The sequence below is a fragment of the Ursus maritimus genome, unplaced genomic scaffold (assembly GCF_017311325.1).
Source record: "Ursus maritimus isolate PB19 unplaced genomic scaffold, ASM1731132v1 scaffold_27, whole genome shotgun sequence".
Taxonomy (NCBI): Eukaryota; Metazoa; Chordata; class Mammalia; order Carnivora; family Ursidae; genus Ursus; species Ursus maritimus.
In genome coordinates, this window is record NW_024425230.1 from 20,644,517 (window position 1) to 20,663,533 (window position 19,017).

Below are 19,017 nucleotides of genomic sequence, written 5' to 3' on the forward strand. Positions count from 1 at the left end.
CTCATTTTTCTTTAAAAAATGTAGCACAAGTATACTGTAGAGATTTTGGAAAATACAGAATGCACAAAGAGGAAACCAGAAAACCCCCTGTAATCCTCCACCTAGAGGCAACACTAACATGAGAAAGAGAAAGAGGGAAGGAGAGATTCATACTGTAATACTGATTTACAGCTGCTTTATCCACTTACCTTGTAACTATCTTCCCATATTCTTGTTCTTCTACACCGTTTTTAATGGCAGGATATACCATGCTTTAGCTAGCTAGCCCCCTAGTGTTAGGCAATGAGATTGCTTTGGGTTTGTTGTAATAAATAACACTGTCATGAACATCCAGGTATATAGGTCTTTGTATGGGTTTCAGTGAGTTCCCAGAGGCTGAATTGCTTTGGTACACATTGCCAAAGGTCCCCCAAACAAAGCGTGTGTCTCATGAGCTGTGTGGCACCTGTGCACCCCTGCTAATACTGGATTATGGAAAACCACTGCCAGTTTGAAACCCAGATTTGTAAAAGGCAGGAATGCCATGCAGAACACCTGAGGCTGAGCTCCTGATCAGGGTACTAGGAACTCAAATGTGGCCCCATGTTACTCTCATGGGCACCATTCCCTTAGCAGGAGAAGCAGCCGGCTTCAAGACACAGCCAGACACACAGGAGTGATACCAGCAAGAGGGGCCGTTTATTATGTGCTTGCCGTGGCCAAACCTTTTAGACATGTCCTAATTCTCAATGGAACCCTTGCAAAGTGGATGATGGAGCTCCATCCTACAGATGAAACTGAGTTGAGATTCAAACTCAGGGCTGTCCTATCTCACTACACCTTGCTGCTTGCCCCCTCTGAGCATGGCAGAAGGAAGGTTTGGTTTCAGGTACCTGTACCCACTGTTGCAGAGAGAGACATCTAAGCTCACAGCCAAGAGAGAGTGGAGGGCAGGAGGCAAGGACTGGGACTGAAGTCTAGAGATGAAGTTGGTGGGAGCACAGAGGCCTCTGGAGTCATCTGTTCCCCAGGGGGCCGCGAGCTCCTTTAAGAGAGGAATGTGTCTTATGTCTAACTCTCTCCCCTGCCCACAGCACCACGTGCATGCAGAGCAAGAAGGATGAAGGAAATGGAGAATAATATTTGAGCAACTGTGTCCCAGGTGCTGTTCTAGGTGCTGGGAGGTAAATCCTTGTCTCCATGGAAATTGTTGGGGAGGGGTGACAAAAGCAAGCACGATAGGAAAGTACATGATATGTGCGAGGCTGACAAGTGCCATGCAGGAAAAGGACATGGAAAGTGGATGAGAGGGGGCTGGGAGTGGGAAGGTCACATTGGGCAAGGGGGGCTGGGGGCTTGGAGAGAGGGAAGGAGGCAGGGAGGGAGGGAGGCAGGAAGGGAGAAAGGGAGGCAGGAAGATAGAGAAAGAAAGAAAATTTGGGAGCACTTGGGTGGCTCAGTTGGTTAAGCATCTGTCTTCAGCTCAGGTCATGATCCTGGGGTCCTGGGATGGAGCCCCACGTCAAGCTCCCTGCTTAGTGAGGAGCCTGCTTCTCCCTCTGCCTCTGCCCCTCCCCCTGCTCATGTTCTCTCTCTCTCTCTCTCAAGTAAATAAATAAAATAAAATAGAGAAGATTCTTCTGCTGGCTCCAGTCCCACCTCGCCCGTGACCTGGGGGCATGGCCCCCTCAGCAGCATTTGGATGCTGGTGCACTTTCCTGAATGCCCCAGGGCAGCTGTTCCCTTCATTGGCTGCTGTTGGTCTTCATGGTGGACTGAACTCCCAGTCCTCCCCATCCCCCGATGGTCAATAGCTTAATTTCTGGTGCCTCTGGGGGAAAAAGGGCCACTGCTCCCAGAAACCTAGAAAAAAAATGTCTCCTCCCAGAATATTTTCTCTGCAGCTACCAAAGTAAGGCCTGGCCAACAGACTGCCCTACCTCCGAAGAGGCTGGCCCCCTGCAGAGTGTCTATCCTCCCATCCTCCCATCGTGATGTGTGATGCAGGGCTGGAGCTGGGGCGGGAAAATGGGAGCTCTCTCGCCTGGACCCTTTGTCCACTTTTCCTATTCCCAGTCTCCACTTTAAGCATTCATCCATCCATCTTTCTTCCCAGCTCTGGCTTCATGTGATCTGCTCCTTTGTGGTCTATCTCCTTATACCAGAATGTCAGCCCCCAGGGCAAGGGCCCCTAGAAAAGAGCCTAACTCAAGGTAGTTGCTCATTAATGACTTTTTGAATGAATGAATGAACTCTTCCAATTTATTCAGTAATTAAAGTGCGTCCAGAGTACCTATTGCATACGCAGCTCAGTGTTCGGCCCAAATAGCCTCACAAAGATTGCCCCCCTAGTTTGTACTATACAGGAAGGGGCACAAGTGACTTGCCCTGGTGTTTAAAGCAGAATCAAGAACTCTACCACGTAGTTGGGGAGAGCTTGGTGAGCACTGCAGTGATCAGGGTGGGCTTCGTGGAGTAGGAGAACTGATCTAGGATTTGCAGAGCAGGTGGGAGGTAGACCTTTCCTTCTCTGCCCTCTGGCTTTTCTTGTCTCACCTGCACCGCCCCCCCAGCCAGATGATTCTAGGCCACCTCCCCATCCTGACGTGGTACTTCCTCTGTCCACCAGCAGGCTGGAATTCTGGGCTTGTCCTTTGACACCAGGGTGGAAGAAACTGGCTGCTCAGGTCTATCGGGCCAGGAAGGGGTTTGCCAGAGGAGCTAGCCACTTCCTCCTAAAATGTGTGTGACTTCACAAGTGGGAATGACAGGTAGGGATGATGAGTTGGGATGGTTCCCTTCCCAGCTGGAGAGGCGGGGTGTGGCAGGGACAGGGGCTGGCAAGGCTGGAGGTGGGGGCGGCGGCGGTGGTGTGGTTTGGGCCAGGGGTGATTCAGATCATCCTGCTTTGTGGCAGGGTCTCCCTGCTCCAGGCATGGTGGCCATGCAGAGGGAGCTGTGCGGGGAGTCACTGCCATCTGCACCCTTGGCATCTTTGGCCTGGCTCCCACAACCAGGGCTGTGGCAAGGGCACTAGGCCAGGACTCACAAGTTCTTGAGGTTGGTCCTAGTACCGTCACGTTGCTGGTATGCACTACTTCTCTGGGCCTTATTTCCTCCATTTGCAAATGGGTACATGCCCTGCTTACCACTCCAGTCTGCTGTGATCTCCAAGGAGAACAGCAGCCTGATGCTTAGCGCCTTGGCCCAGAGGTTTAAAGCGGCCAGGGCTTGAGTGCCAGTGTGGCCACCTCCTAGCTGGGTGAACTTGGGCAAGCCGCTTAACCGCTTTGTGACCCCATCCTCCCATCCACACCATGGCGCAACAGAGTAGTACCCACCTCTCAGGATGATTAGGAGGGCTGGATGGCAATTGCTGGAGGAAACGGTGGCTCTCATTTGCAACTGGAAGTGAATGGGAAAATCCCTTGTAAATTGTGGAGTAATGAATGTAATTAGGGGTGACTTCTATGATGCTGGGTGATGACATTCTCCTCTGGTGCTCTTGAAAAGTCTGCAGAAGGTTGGGCCCTGGAGAGGGAGCCCCCTGCCCTCCCCAGAACCACAGGGCTGGGAGCAGGGTTTGGGACCCTGGGAAGCAGTTCCAGCCACGCACCATCCCCTTCATTCCCTTAGAGCCACACCCATGGGGAGCTCTCCAGTGCGGCCAGCCTGTGGGTCAGGGAGAGGATGCAGGCCTCTCCGCAAAGTCCCCTCCCCTGTGACAACTTGTGGGATCAAAAATAAGGTCACCCATGGTAGGAAACCGGCCATCTTGTTTACTCCCCCTGGTGGGCTGCTCTGAAAAGGTCAGAGCATCCCACCTGCGCTCTTCCTGCCAAAAACACTTGCCCTGAATTCAGTCAGGTGGAAGCAGCGGACACACCCAAACTGAGGGACCGTCTGCAAGACAGCTGGCCTGGAGTCTTTTTTAAAAAATGTAGGTATCTCAGATGTCAAAGAAGGGGAGCTGGGTTAGAAAGACATGACAAGTACACGCAACGCTTCACCTGATTTACGATTGGCTCCTGGATCAGAACAAAAAGCTATATTAAAAAACAACAACAACACAACAAACCGCTCTTGGAACAACTGGGGAAACCTAAAAAAGGACCATACACAAGCTAAGGGATTTATCAATGTGAAGGTTTGTGAGTCTGGTCATTGTATGGTGGTTGTCTAGGAGAATGTTCTTGTTCTTAGAGGCTGCCCGGGGAAGTCTTTAGAGGTGGAATGTCCTGTCTAAATGCTTGTGTGTGTGTGTGTGTGTGTGTGTGTGTGCACGCGCACAGAAAGAGAAAAAGCAAAGGTGGTGAGTCCAAGTGAAGGGTATATGCATGTGGATTGTACTATCCTTTTTTTTTTCAAGATTTTATTTATTTTTGTGTGTGTGAGAGAGAGAGAGAACACGAGTGGGAGGAGGGGCAGAGAGAGAGGGAGAAGCAGGCTCCCCACTGAGCAGGGAGCCCAATGTGTGGGACCCCATCCTGGGATCATGACCTGAGCCAAAGGCAGACACTTAACCGACTGAGCCGCCCAGGCACCCACATTGTACTATTCTTGTAATTTTTCTATAGGTTTGAAAATTTGTAAATAAGAAGAGCGGAGAAAAGCCCTGTGGGGCCATCGTGGGAAGCCTACGAGTCGGTAGGAAAAATTTGCCTCCCCATGGCCTGGAGCAGAAGCCACAGAGTCATAGGCTCAGGGGAATCCCACGCACACCCTCGGCCTGATTACAGTCCGAACTCTGCATAACCCACGGGGCTCTCTGTGTTTGTTACTGCCCAGGGGCCAGCACACACCGAGTGAGCTCCCACCCCTCCACGCCAGGCCCTGGACAATCCAGTGAGCCATGAAGATGTGGCCCCTGCTTTGTCCAGACACACGGTTCGCGGGGGTCAGCCCACGTCATTGCAGAGTATGTTGTGGGTACAGGAGTCCGAGGAGTCACAGACAACTCGCAGGGGTCCAGGGGACGGTGGAAGCAGAAAATGTAACGGCAGCAGCTCTGCCAACTGAGAGCTCCCAGGAGCCAAGCACAGAGCTAGGCCTTCCCTGGGCATCCCTGTGTCTCCTCCTCACTGTGGCTGACCGTGCTGGAGGGACTTTATTTATTTATTTATTTATTTATTTATTCATTCATTCATTCATTCATTCATTCATTCATTCATTTATAGCAAGGCGGAAACTCTGACTCAGAGAGTTCAAACCACTTGCCTAACGTCACACAGCTAGAGGATGGCAGCTGTGGAAAAGGGGTGACATGTTCTCAGCTGTGAGAGGGTTTAACAGGCTGACTTGGCAGAGCAGGGCATGCCAGGCGGGCAGTGGGATAACCCAAGGGAACGTGGAGGGATGAGGGCTTGGGGTGGTGTTTCTCAGCCTGGGCCCTGATGACATTGTGAGCCCGAAAAATCTCTGTTGCGGAGGTCGTCCCATGCCTTGCAGGATGTTTAGTGGCGTCCAAGCTTCCTGGATGCCAATAGCCAGTAACACCCTCCACTCGTAGCTGCAACGACTACAGATGTCTGCAGACATCGCCAGACAGTGGGGCAGAGCTGCGTTCTGCCCGAAGTCGAAAGGCAGCTCTTGGCATGGCCGTGCTCCTGGCTGGAGGGCTGTGCCTCTGCCCCCGAGGTGTGCAGGTGGACAAGCCCCGGTGGGAGTTCTGGGCTACCTCTGCAGGTTCCTCCCACAGACCAGGGAAGGGGAGGCTGGACCTGGCTTACCCCCCACGCTGCTCTTGCTTCCATTGCTGCCATGGCGGCTCTCCCTGGGGAGTCCCTTGAGTGATAGCCCCACCAGGACAGGTGAGAGCGACCAGAGACAGGCCAAGCCCTGTTTATCACCCTCAGGCCCGGGGAAGGTCTCCCCTGCTAGCACCCCAGTGTCCCAATCTGCAGTATGCTTTGAGGAGTCCCAGTGGCCTCAGGGTTCCTGGCCAGGACTGGCATTCCAGACAGTCAGAAACAAAGGGAGGGATCTTGCACAGGGACCAACCCCTACATCCCCACGCAGGGCGGCTGGAGTTTTCTCTGCAGCCCAAATGGAAGTGCAGCTCTCCAGACAATTTTAAAAAGTCTCCGAGCCCTCGGACAGCCGGGTCTCTGGGCATTTGCCACTGACACAGAAGCGCAGCCTGTATGCAGTGTGGAACGGCCAAGCCGGTGTCCTTCTCCACCCCAGCTGACCTGGACCCCTGGCTTCCCCCAGACCAGCCACTGGAGGCTCAACACTTTCTAATGTGTACCCTCCTGAACCTCCTCCCCACCACTACCCCCATCCCACCCCCACCCTGTGCCCTACTGTTTGTTAGTTTGACCACCTCTTTATCCTCTAAGAAACATTTATTGCAAACCTACCAGGAGCCAGGTCCTATGCTAGGTGCTGTCCTCAACATGTTCCTGAGCCCCCAGGGGACAGAGACCTCCAAATGCCTCAACATAGCACAGCAGGTGTAAAGACAGCGGCCGGTAGAGAGTCCCCCGGGGGTACCATGGGGGTAGGAAGCATCTGTGGTGGAATCTCAGGTGTGCAGACTGGGTCTTGAAGACTAAGTGCAAGTTCATAGCAAAAGACAAGGGAAGGGAATTCCAGGAAAAGAGACCAGCATGTGCAAAAAACACAGAGGTCATCCATAGGATGCAGACAGAAAATATTAGAGCTTGTATTTATACTCATTTTTCGTCTCATACTTCTATATTTTCTATTTTATAGGCAATGATGCACATGACATGTTAACATAGTTATATATATAGCATTTATATATACATATATAACATTGATGTATGTGTATATATAATATATATATGAGTGTATATATAGATATGTATATACATATAATATGTATATATGTATGATACACATATATGTATATAAAATATATTTGTACATACATTTATATAGAAATATAAATATGTATATGTAATTATAAATATAAAAATGTAATTTATATGAATTTATATGTATATATAAAATTTACATATACATATGGTTTATTTTTATATACATATTTTGAGGTGCACACCCCCACATTTTTACTGATGCATAATCCAAATTGTTGCCGAGCCTGGTTTAGGACGTGTGTATTTGAAGGGCATGTAAATGCCCAAGAGGCGATGTCTAGGCTTGAAGCTAGACATGGGTGTGGGTCAGGGAGACAGCCCTGGGTGCTGGGCGGGGAGGAAGGGAGAAGGGTTTAGGTCGAGTGGAACAGAGCAGGGTGTAGGAGGAAGCAGGTGAAGCAAGTGGTTCTCAGCCTGGCTGCCCTTTGAATCACCTAAGGAGCTTTTAAAAAGTACTCACTCCCAGCTCCTTTGATTTAATTGGCCTGGAGTGAAGCCCAGATATCATCTTCTTTTAAACTCCCCAAGTAATTCCAACTGTAACCAGAATTGAGAACCACTGCCCTAGATCAGGTTTCTTAAGACTTTCGTGCTTGTGTGCCGCCTAAAAGGATTTTGGAAAACAACATACCCCCTTTCATGTTTTTAAGTTGATGTCTACATTTTTAATCATAATTTTATTTGTTTTTTTTAATATTTATTTATTAGAGAGAGAGAGAGAGAGAGAGAGATGGAGCGCACAAGCAGAGGGGCAGGGAGAGGGAGAGAGAATCTCAAGCAGACTCTGTTCTGAGCGCAGAGCCCAACTCGGGTCTTGATCTCATGACCCTGAGATCACAACTTGAGCCAAAACCAAGAGCCTGATGCTCAAACGACTTCACTACCCAGGGCCCCCTAATCATAATTTTAATGGCTGCAAATATATCATTTCCTGCATGTTATATATATTTTCTCCAGAACCTCAGAGTGGCAAATTTGGTTTATTTAATTTATGGAAAAGATCTGCCACAGAAGCTAATTAGCAACACCAGAATTCATTGCCAAACCAGTCAGCCCAATTAGACTCTCTGTCAAAAGAATATCTGGATACATATTTCAATTCAAATAAATATGTTAATACATAGCCTTGTGACAACCATCTCACTTCCATATTCTACTTCTAAGCTAAATAGTGCACAGAGCCTTGTCACCTAGAATTGGTTCCTTCGATGTAGTGGATCCTGCCTCATCAATATTTATAGCTGATGCTCAGTGTGCTTTTTTTGAAGGGGTCTCTCCCTAAGGAGTGTACATGCTCTAATTGGCCCTTTGTTTGGGTCCCCAGTGGTTGGCATACGTCTAGATAATGCACCATGGTCAGAGGGAGGTTGAGTGAAAAGAAAACCGTACTTGGAAAGCTAAGTGAGATGGGAAGGGAAAACTGGCTTGATGTTTGACTGCAGAGGCAAACAGATTCATTTTAGAAAGAAGGACCTAGAGAAGTCGAGGACCTGGAAATTGGTATCTTTAAAATTGTTCAAGGTAGATCGATGCATATATGGTAACTTGATTTACAATGAAGACGCCTATGCAATTCTGTGGGGGGCCACAGTGTTTTTTTCTGTGCATACTCATGAGGGGGGGGGAAATGAGCTCTGATCCCTTCCTCACACCATATACATTAATTCAAGATAGGTCATAGACTTAAATGTGAAAACTAAACCAATAAACCTTCTGGAAGAAAACACGGGAGGGAATCTTCACAAACAGGCTAAGATCAAACAGGCACTATAATTGTTTTTAATTTAAGTTTTAGTTAGCATACAGTGCCATATTGGTTGTAATTTTTTTAATTGGTAAATTGGACTTCATTAAAGTAAAAACCTCTGTTTATCAAAAGATGCCATTAAGAGAGTGAAAGGGCAGGAGAAGACTTTCACAATACATATATCAGACAAAGGACTCATGTCCTGAATATATAAAGATCTCTTTCAAATCAATAAGAAAAGGACAACCAACCCAACAAACATTTGGGCAAAAGACTTGAAAAAGAGGCTATTTAAAGGGGGGTATTAAGCATATGAAAAGGCTCTCAACACTATTAGTCACCAAGGAAATGCAAAACAAAACCTCAGTGAGATTCTATGATACTCATCAGAATGACTAAAATTGAAGCAATCAGCAATAAGAAAAGTTGTCAAGGATGTGGAGCTGCTGGAGCACTCCTATATTTCCAGCGGGAAAATAAATCGAATAAAGTGGTAAAAACCAGACATACCCCTACTCTAGTGTCAGAAATTCCACTCTTAGGCATACATCCAAAGTTGAGTTGTAGCTACAGTTCGATTAGTGTGCAGGCAATAAGGGGGTACTTGTAGAGAATTTAGGACTAATTAGAACAACTAAAAGTCAATCTGCTTTGGGGGGGCTCCTGGCTGGCTCAGTCAGTAGAGTGTTTGACTCTTGATCTCCGGGGGTTGTGAGTTTGAGTCCCATGCTGGGGACAGAGTTTACTTTAAAAAAAAGATGTCAATCTGCTTTTTATTATCACTGTGCATCAGGATCAGCCATTCCAAACAAGGATGAAATATCCTCTACCCCAGAACATCTTTTTTTGGTCTAAGTTCTAAACAATTGCTGCAATTACCACTGAGTTTTAAAAATGCATTTATAAACTTCAAATGAGCCTATTTACAGTACGTGACTTTCATAAGCATTGCATTCTACATGGAAGTTAATTTGGAGGATGTCCAGGTATACACTTGGCCCCCAACACACATGGGTTCTGTGCATTTATTTATCTATTTAGTGAGGGGTTGTTTTTAATTTTGGTAAGATGTATGTAATCTACAATTTGCCATTTTACCCATGTTTGAATGTACAACTCAGCAACGTTAATTACATTCACATTGTGCAACCATCACCACCACCCATCTCGAGACTTTCTCATCTTCCCAAAGGGAAGCTCTAGCCATGTGCTATAAGCGTGGGGGTGCGTGTATCCCTTCGAATTAGTGTTTTTGTGTTTTTTGGGTAAATACCCAGTAGTGTGATTACTGGATTGTAGGGCAGTTCTCCTTTTAATGTTTTGAGGAACCTCCACACTGTTTTCCACAGTGCCTGCTCCAGTTTGCGTTCCCCCTTTGTCCACATCCTCGCCAACACCTGTTGTTTCTTGTGTTGTTGATTTTAGCCATTCTGACAGGTGTGAGGTGATACCTCATTGTAGTTTTGATTTGCATTTCCCTGGTGATGAGTGATGTTGAGCATATTTTCACGTGTCTGTTGGCCATCTGGATGTCTTCTTTGGAAAATGTCTATTCATGTCTTCTGCCCATTTTCTAATCAGATTATTCATTTTTGGAGTGTTGAGTTTCATAAGCTCTTTATATATTTTGGATACTAACCCTTTATCGGGTATGTCATCTGCAAATATCTTCTCCCATTCCTTAGGTTGCCTTTTGTTTCGTTTTGTCGATTGTTTCCTTTGCTGTGCAAAGACAGGCAAATTTAATTGATGGTGATAGAAGTTGGGAGAGTGGTTACCCTGGGGGAGGCTGTTATTGAGTGGGGTGGTGGATACTCAAATGTATACATTTATAAAAATTTATCAAGCTTTACACTTCGGATTAATGTATTTCACTATATATAAATTATTCCCCAATATAGAAGAAAAAAACCCTCAAGCTCCAAAAGGCAGAGATTTTTGTCTGTTTGGCTCAACTCTATCTTCAGAGGCTAGAGCAGGGCCTGCACGTGTTAGCACACAGGAAGTACTGGATGAACGAATGAACTTAAGATTGCTCTTAGCAGTGTGAGGGCATTGCTCTTATCATGTAAGTCTTGCAAAGTTACGTTTATGGATCTGTCTCCCTCGTCGATTTCTGGCCTTGGGGGTCAGGGACCTGGTAGAGAGGAAGTGAACAGTGAGGCTGATCTGTGCCCGGGATTAGGACAGTCTGAAGACCTCAGTACATTTCTGTCCCCCAACTCCCTTTATGGGAAATTACAATGGGCTGGTCTCTGGAACCACAGAGCATTCAGGATGCACTCCAAGGACTTTGAGATGGACCATCAGTGTTAATAGAATGTAGAAAGGAGAGAAATAAAGGCCCTGTGGCCACGCTGACCCCAAAGCCCTTTGCATTCCCCAACCTTAGACCATACCGTAGGCTCTACTCCTTCAGCCCAGGGTCCCTCTGTCGCTGCTGGCTCAGGTGGGAGGTCTGCCCCCACAGCTCTTCCAGATTCTCTCCCATCCCTCTCCACAGTGGATGCCCCCTTCTGATTGCCTCCAGCAGCTTCCCTGCCAATCTCTCTCTTTCTCTCTCTTTTTTTGAATAGAATTCATTAACATGTTATTTCTTATTGCACAACCATGCATGTGTATTTTTTCTCCTTTCTTTAAAAGAGTTCAGTGGGTCTCTCTCTTCTCCCTTGCTCCAAACCTCTCAGCCTGGTCTCCAGCTCCCACGTCTGACCTTCAAGGGTGACCCATCCTCAACCTGACCTCCCCAAAGCCTATGTTCACATGGAACGCCTTTTAAAACCAAGAAAAATTTGGAGAAGGCAGTGGCTTTAACCACAAGGGCTAATAATCCCCGATTAGGTCTTTTGTCAAATTATAATCCAAACGTGGCAGGTGGATCAGGACGCCCAGGAAGGGCCCTTGGCAGAAGTGACAGTAGTGAGAAAGATCCCCGAATACATTCCTGGTCCCTCATATCTTTGCTTAAAGTGACTCCAAGAGCTGAGCAGTGACAGAGACATACCTGTTCACACCTGTCTAGAACTGGACAGCTGTTCTCCAACAGAGCGAGGAGACCGGTTTTTTGTTTTCAGTTTTTAAATCCTCAGGGATAAAGCAAAGGACACTGGATTAAAAGCATCAGGAAGGATTGGGGCTCCGAATCAGGAAGAATTGCCAAATTGATGGTATGAACACGGAACCTGGGCGTGACCTGTCAGGAGCAGTGGGGCAGGCCCCTACTTGGAGGCCCTGAGACAAAGACGATTCCTGATTCAGCTGAGTTTATGGGCTGAGCTGGAACCAAGCCCTGTAGTCACGGCCTACCACCGTTGCAGGGCTAGGTGGCCTAGGTCGCCGGGGAGGCAGGGGCACGAGATGGCCAGGGAGTCTTTCCCAGCCAAGGAGGGCTTCTGGACAGGGCTTGCTCTGTAGAGGCCCATCAGGAACCTGAAGCAACAACAGATTTGCCCATGAGGGTTGGCTCTTGTCCATTTTCTTTCCAGACCATTTTCTTTCTCCGTATCTGTCAGGATTCAGCACAGGTATTACCTCCTCCAGGAAGCTGTCCATCAGGGCTCTGAGCACATAGCAGCGTGCTCTGGACTCAGTTGCTTCCCTCTCCAGATTGCAGATCCCTTATTGGGGGGGACAGTGGGGAGTCATCATTGTGTCCCTTGTGCTTGACAGGTGCTTGGAGATGAGAAAGGAATGAAGGAAGGAAAAGAGGAAGGAATGGAGGGAAAGACAAAGGGAGTAGGAAGAGAGGAAGGAAGAGAGAAGTAGTGAAGGAGTGAGAAAAAAGGATGCAAGGGGTAGGGGGAAAAGGAGGAAGGGAGCGAGGAGGGTAGGAGGCAGGGACTCCTTGCCCAGAGCTGACATAGGTGCCCAAAGCTCACCCCTGCTCCTTAGACTGTGGCTCGTCCATAGCAACACTACCGCAGGCTTCCGGGCTGCTCCACATCCCACCCCCATGACCCCCTCTTCGGGCCCAGCCCAGGGAGAGGGTCAGCCCAGGCTGGTGGTCGCTGAGCATTCGAGCTGGGGGCTGCAGGGGTGGTGATGGGCACAGGCTGGCGGGTGAGGGTGGACAGCTCCGGGGGCCAAGGGAGAGCTCCATGGAAGATTGCCATTAGATCTGGTTCTTGTTCATTTCTACTTGGTTCACATAATTTCTGAGCTGCGTTCTTACAGGGAAATGTGCTTTCATTTAATTTAATGTTTTTCACAAAATGACGATAGCATTCTTGTTCTTCCTGAATATAAAGGGGAAAAAAGCACATTATAGTAAATGGAAGCAAAGAATACAAGAATGACCTGAAATCCCAGAGGTGACTGTTGTCAACATTTTATTGCGTACCATTCTAGAATTTATACATCCATGTATGTACATGAACATATTTAAATATAGAAAGGATTTTTGAAAACAAACGCAACTGGAATCATGTACATAATGCTCTGGAACCTGCTTGTTTCCGTTCAGTAAGGCCCTGTGGACACTCTTCCCTATCAGCAAATACAATTCCGCATCATGAAAACGGCTGCCAACATTTTGAGTGAATGAAGGTCCCTTTATTTATTTATTTATTTATTTATTTATTTATTTAACCTCTTTGAACATTTAGGATTTCCCCCCAGTTTTTACTGTTCAGAACAACTTTGGGGAAGATGCAGCCCCCACAGGGTCATTTTTAAGACACACAACAGAAGACGGTAGATTTTAAATCAAGTTTTAGAAATAACTTGCTTATAAATCAGCCAGTGCATCATTCATTAAAGTCAAAAATTGTGGTAAAAACCAAGAACTGGGCAATGTCTAAAATTGAGATGACTGAGAGTGAGATGAGAAAGGGAGAGCTTTCATCCTGAAAGGGACACTGGGGAGATTGATCGATCTATCTATTGATCATCTATCTCCTTCCTTCCTTTCCTCCCTCCCTCCCTTCTTCCCTCCTTCTTCCTTCCTTTCCTTTCCTTTCCTTTCCTTTCCTTTCCTTTCCTTTCCTTTCCTTTCCTTTCCTCCCTTTCTTTTCTTTTCTTTTCTTTTCTTTTCTTTTCTTTTCTTTCTCTCAAAAATAGACCTCTCCACATATCTTTGTTTTGAACAAACCATTGTCTGTAATCATTCTGTCTACCAATCTTTTTTTTTTTTTTAATTTTTTTTTTTTATTGTGCCCTTTCAGGGTACCTCGGGTGCAAGTGTTCACTAGGGATCCTTTCTGCTCCAGGCACTGTGCTAGGCTCTGGAGATAGAGCGGTGAACAAGACCCACCCACTTCTTACCTCCAGACAGGCTTAGTGGAGAAGCGAAGGAGGTGTTCCCGGCTTCAGTAAAGACGGGCAGGCTGGGTCTTTAAGAGCCAGTCTGCTTCCCCCTTCTGTGGTCTGAGCAGCTGCTGGGATTAAGGAATTCTTGGGCACTGGCTCTGGGCTGCCCATTCCCGGGTAATGGGAAGATGTTTCTCCCAAACAGACCAAGATGTTGGAATCCCCTGCCTCCTCCTTCCAGCCCCTCCAAAGTAACCTGTCCCTCGCTGTCCTACACTGCACAGTCCCTACCTGCCACACAGATCATGCAGGCACATGGTGTTTGTATTATCGTTCTGGAGCTCATGCCACTTTCGCATTTGTTTCCATGAGGCTGGGAAAGAGCTTGAAGTCACCTTGTCTAACTGACCTGGTCTGCTGGGGATTGAATCTTCTCTCTGATCCCCCATCCCCCTTCAGGGGACAACTTAGGTGGCAAGAAGCATTTTATCTCTCAACGTGGCCCAATTATTCTATTGGATACCACTATTTATTGATCCGTTCAATCAAATGGTATGTATTCAGTGCTATGTACTGAGTGCTTACTCTACACTTAGAAATAAACCAGTGAATAAAACAGACAAAAATCTTGGCTCTTGCAAATCTTAGCTTCTAATGGCATGGGTTGGGAAGAACAAACATTAAACAAAATAGGTAAATTATAAAATGCTAGGTAGTAATAAATGCTATAGCAAACAAGAGAAGGAGAATAGACCTAAAATGCTAGGTAGTAATAAACACTATAGCAAACAAGAGGAGGGGAATAGACTGGATCAGGAATGGCAAGAATTGGATTGCAATTTTACTATAAAAATATTAGTGTTATTATGTATTAACTAATACTAGTAAGTGTTAACTAATTAGTAAGTTTAGCAAGGTCATGAGATACAAGGTCAATATACAAAAATCACACTTATTTCTATATATTAGCAATAAACAAGTGGAAATTGAAAAAAAATTTAAAACATCATTTACAATAGCACCTGAAAACATGGAATACTTAGGTAGAAATCTAACAACTTGTGTGCAAGATCTGTATGCTGAAAACTGCAACACATTGGTGAAAGAAATCAAAGACAGTGGAAAACATGGAGTGATATACCATGTTCATGAATTGGATTCCAGGCTTAATAAAGTTCTCCCAGCTTCAATCTATAAGTTCAATGCGGTTGTATCAACAATTCCATCAGATTTTTTTTTTTGGTAGAAACTGACAAGCTGATTTTAAAGTTTATTTGGAAAGGCAGTGGAACCTCAATAGCAAAAGAATTACAAATAAGAATAACAAAATTGCAGAATTCACACTAATTTCATGACTTACTCTAAAGATATAATAATCAAGACAGTATAGGCAAAAAGATAGTGTAGATCAATGGAACAAAATGGAGTCCATAAATAAACCCACACATATAGGGTCAATTGAATTTTGACAAAGCTGCAAAGGCATTTCAATGAGGAAAGGGTAAACTTTGAACAGAACAATTGGCTATCAATATAGAAATATTTAAAAAAGGGTGCCTGAGTGGCTCAGTCTGTTAAGTGTCCAACTCTAGATCTTGGCTCAGGTTTTGATCTCGGGGCTGTGAGTTCAAGCCCTACATTGGGCTCCACGCTGGCCTACTTAAAAAAAAACAAACAAACAAAAACAAAAACCCTTAATCCATGCCTCATACTACTTAACAACATTTAAATCAAAATGGGTACTAGAGTTACATGTAAAACCTAAGACTATAAAACGTCTCAAAAAATCAGGAGAAAATCTTTGTGGCCTTGGGCTAGACAAGGATTTCTTAGATATGACACCAAAAGCTTGATCCATAACTTTTTTGATAAATTGTACTTCATCAAAGTTAAGCATCTTTGAACAATGCTGTTAGGAAAATGAAAAGACAAATGACAGACTAGAAGAAAATATTTTCAAGTTACAAAGCTGATAACGGGCTTGCGTTGAGAATATACAAAGAAGCCTCAAAACAATACAATGCCTCAAAAAATTAAAAATAAAATGACCGGATTAGTCAGTAATTCCACTTTGGGCTATACATCCAAAAGAATTGACAGCAGGGTATACAAAGATATTTGTATACCTGTGTTCATAGCAGCCTTGTGCACAATAGCCAAAAGGTAGAAGCAACCCAAGTATTCATTGAAGGATGAAGAGACAAACAAAATGTGGTATATGCATATCATGGAATATTAATCAACCTTTAAAAGGAAGAAAATTCTGACACATGCTACAACGTGGATGACCCATGAAGATCTGTATGTAGAGATTACTTAAATAAAAAAAAACTTTAGAAAAAAATGAAAAATAAAAACTCAAAAGGAAACAAAGCCCCATGGGAATATATACAAGTCAGTACTAAGATTAATGTCTGGAGTGGAGGTGGGGACTGGAGTGAGAAGCAGGCGGAGAGGGGGAGGTAGACTTTCACTGTGTGCCTTTAATATTTTTCCCATGAACGTACTGCCTGTTCAAACATTAAACGTATAATACATTGTTTTTTAAAAAAGAAAGTTCTTTTTGATATTGAGCCAAAGATCTGTCCTACAACCACATTGAACAAGACAAATGCCTCCTTAAGTGACAGCCCTTTAAGTCCTTGTGACAATAGTGAGCTGAGCATCTTCTTCAGCATTCTGTTCCTCCTTCTCAGAACCAGGGAACCAATCCCTGCAGAGGGGTGTCTGAGTCTTCGGACTCTCTGGTGGACACCTGTGGTTTGGGAATATCCAGCATCTCCTTCCCCTGCCCCATAGCACCTTGCCTCTCCTTTGGAGAATCTCCCACTGTGTACAGTCTCTGAAAAGGATGTCCCAATCTTCCAATATGAAAGCAAAATGTAGCAGTAGGCCCTCCCTCTGTCTGCACTGGCCCAATTAGAAGGAAAGGATGTGACTCAACCCATCAACTCGCTTTTCCTGGGCTTTGCTCTTCAGAGTGCTGCAAGGAAGCTGGGCACCTAGAGGTCGTATGTATTCTAGCAGAGATGTGCTAGACTCTTTGGATTGGACGGTCCTTATGCTCCTCCTTTGTGGGGGTACCTGCTGCCCAGGCCTCCAGACCCCCTTGGTTCTGGCCCATTTGCCAACCCTGGCCATCTAGCCTCCATCAGCTGTGAGCCCTAAAGGCCTTACAAAAATTTTTTGCTTAAGTTAACCAGAGCCAACTTCTGTGGTTTATGAGCAAGAATCCTGTCTGATAAAAAGCCCCGATTGACATATGAATTTGGAGGATGTGACAGATTGCATTTTCCCAGGATGACCTCAACAATTTCTTCCATCCCACATGCTGATTGACAATATAACCTTGCCACTCCTTCCACGGAGAGGTGGAATCTATGTCCCCTCCTCTTGAGTCTGAGCAGACTTCCACAGGTAAAGTATGACAGAAGTGAATGCTCTGTGACTTCTAAAACTAGGTCATAAGAAGCCATGTCTTTTTTCACCTGGTCCCCTTGAGATCCTTGCTCAGTGGGGAAGTCAGCCCCCTACAAGAAATCCAACTACCAAGGGATGCCTGGGTGGGTCAGTCAGTTAAGTGTCTGCCTTCAGCTCAGGTCATGATCCCAGAGTCCTGGGATAGAGCCCCACATCTGCTCCCGGCTCAGTGGGGATTCTGCTTCTCCCTCTCCCCCTGCTTGTGCTCTCTCTCTCCCTCTCTCCTCTCTCAAATGAATAAATAAAATTAGAAAGAAAGAAAGAAAGAAAGAAAGAAAGAAAGAAAGAAAGAAAGAAAGAGAAAGAAAGAAAGAAAAAGAAATCCAGCTACCAAGATACTGGACAGTCCCAGAGGGAGCTCCCAACCAACAGCCATCATCAACTGCCAGCCGAGTGAGTGCGTCATCTTGGACATCCAGCCCAGTTGAGCCTTCAGATGATGACAGCCCCATTCAACAACTGCCTGGGGGAACCTCAGCAAGAACTTTCCAGCTGAGTCTTCCCAAATTTCTGACCTATAAAATTATGAGAAAAAAAAAAGATTTTTTAAAAAGTAGGCTCCACCCCCAGCATGGGGCCCAACACAGGGTTTTTGAACTCACGACCCTGAGATCAAGACCTAAGCTGAGATCAAGAGTCAGACGCCTAACCCACTGAGCCACTCAGGTGCTCCCCCAAAAAGACTTTTTTAAGCTGCTGTGTTTGGGGATGATTTGTTATGCAGCAATAGAAACTAGAAACTCTGGCTTACTTGGTTGCTTACTTTGGCCCACAAAAAATCATGTATTCTCAGCGAAAAGAAACATAATGGGATAAAAGCAATAAAAGCTACATTTACTGAGTCCTGCCACAGAGCAGATCCTTTCTACACACTACCTGATAAAACTCTTATGAATCTGTGAGCTGAAGATAATTCTTCCCTAGTTGAAATGAGGAAGAGACAAGGCTGCAGCTCGTTAAGTGTCAGATGCAGAGCTGGTGTTCTTCCTGCTGGAGCAAAGCACCCAAAAGCAAGAGTAAAGGAACAAGTCAGAGAAGAAAGTTTAATTTAACCACTGATGTTGCAAGAATAAAGATAACTACAGCTATGTAATCATCGTAAAGGGATTAACATGCCCATGTTGCTTGGCCCCATGCATTAGTCAAATGAGTGGCAGAACATGTTGTCCATGGGGTGAGCCTGGTGGGGGGTGGTAAGAACTTCTGCAGAAACTTCTGGTGCTTTCATGCTTGTAAATTACCTCCGTTAGTTCTCAGGCAACTCCATTAAGACCTGGGCTGAGCCCCCCAGCAGGTAGTTAACTTGAAGATGAAGAAATAGAATGTATTAACATTAAGATGGGAAATAGGAGGCTTGGTAATCCCTCGGTGAGTTCCTACCATGAGCAGGGCACCTCGTGAACATTATCCCATCTCTAATGCCTCCATATTGACATCATTATTCCCTGTGGAGGGAGACACAGTTACAACTGCTTAAATTATTTGTCCCCAATGTCACATAATGGGGAAGTGCAGGCCAGAGAAGGATCCCACTGGGGTGGAGTGTAAGGAGGCAGAAGGCAGCTGTTGGCCAGGGAGGCCCTGGGCAGAGACACAAGCCTTGGGCCCCCATGAGCTGTGGGCACAGAGAGCAGGACCTGGAAGAAGTACTAGCAGAATGTGGGGTCCCTAGAAGGCCATGAAGTCAACAGCACTAAAGAAGGGGCAATGTCCCCATGG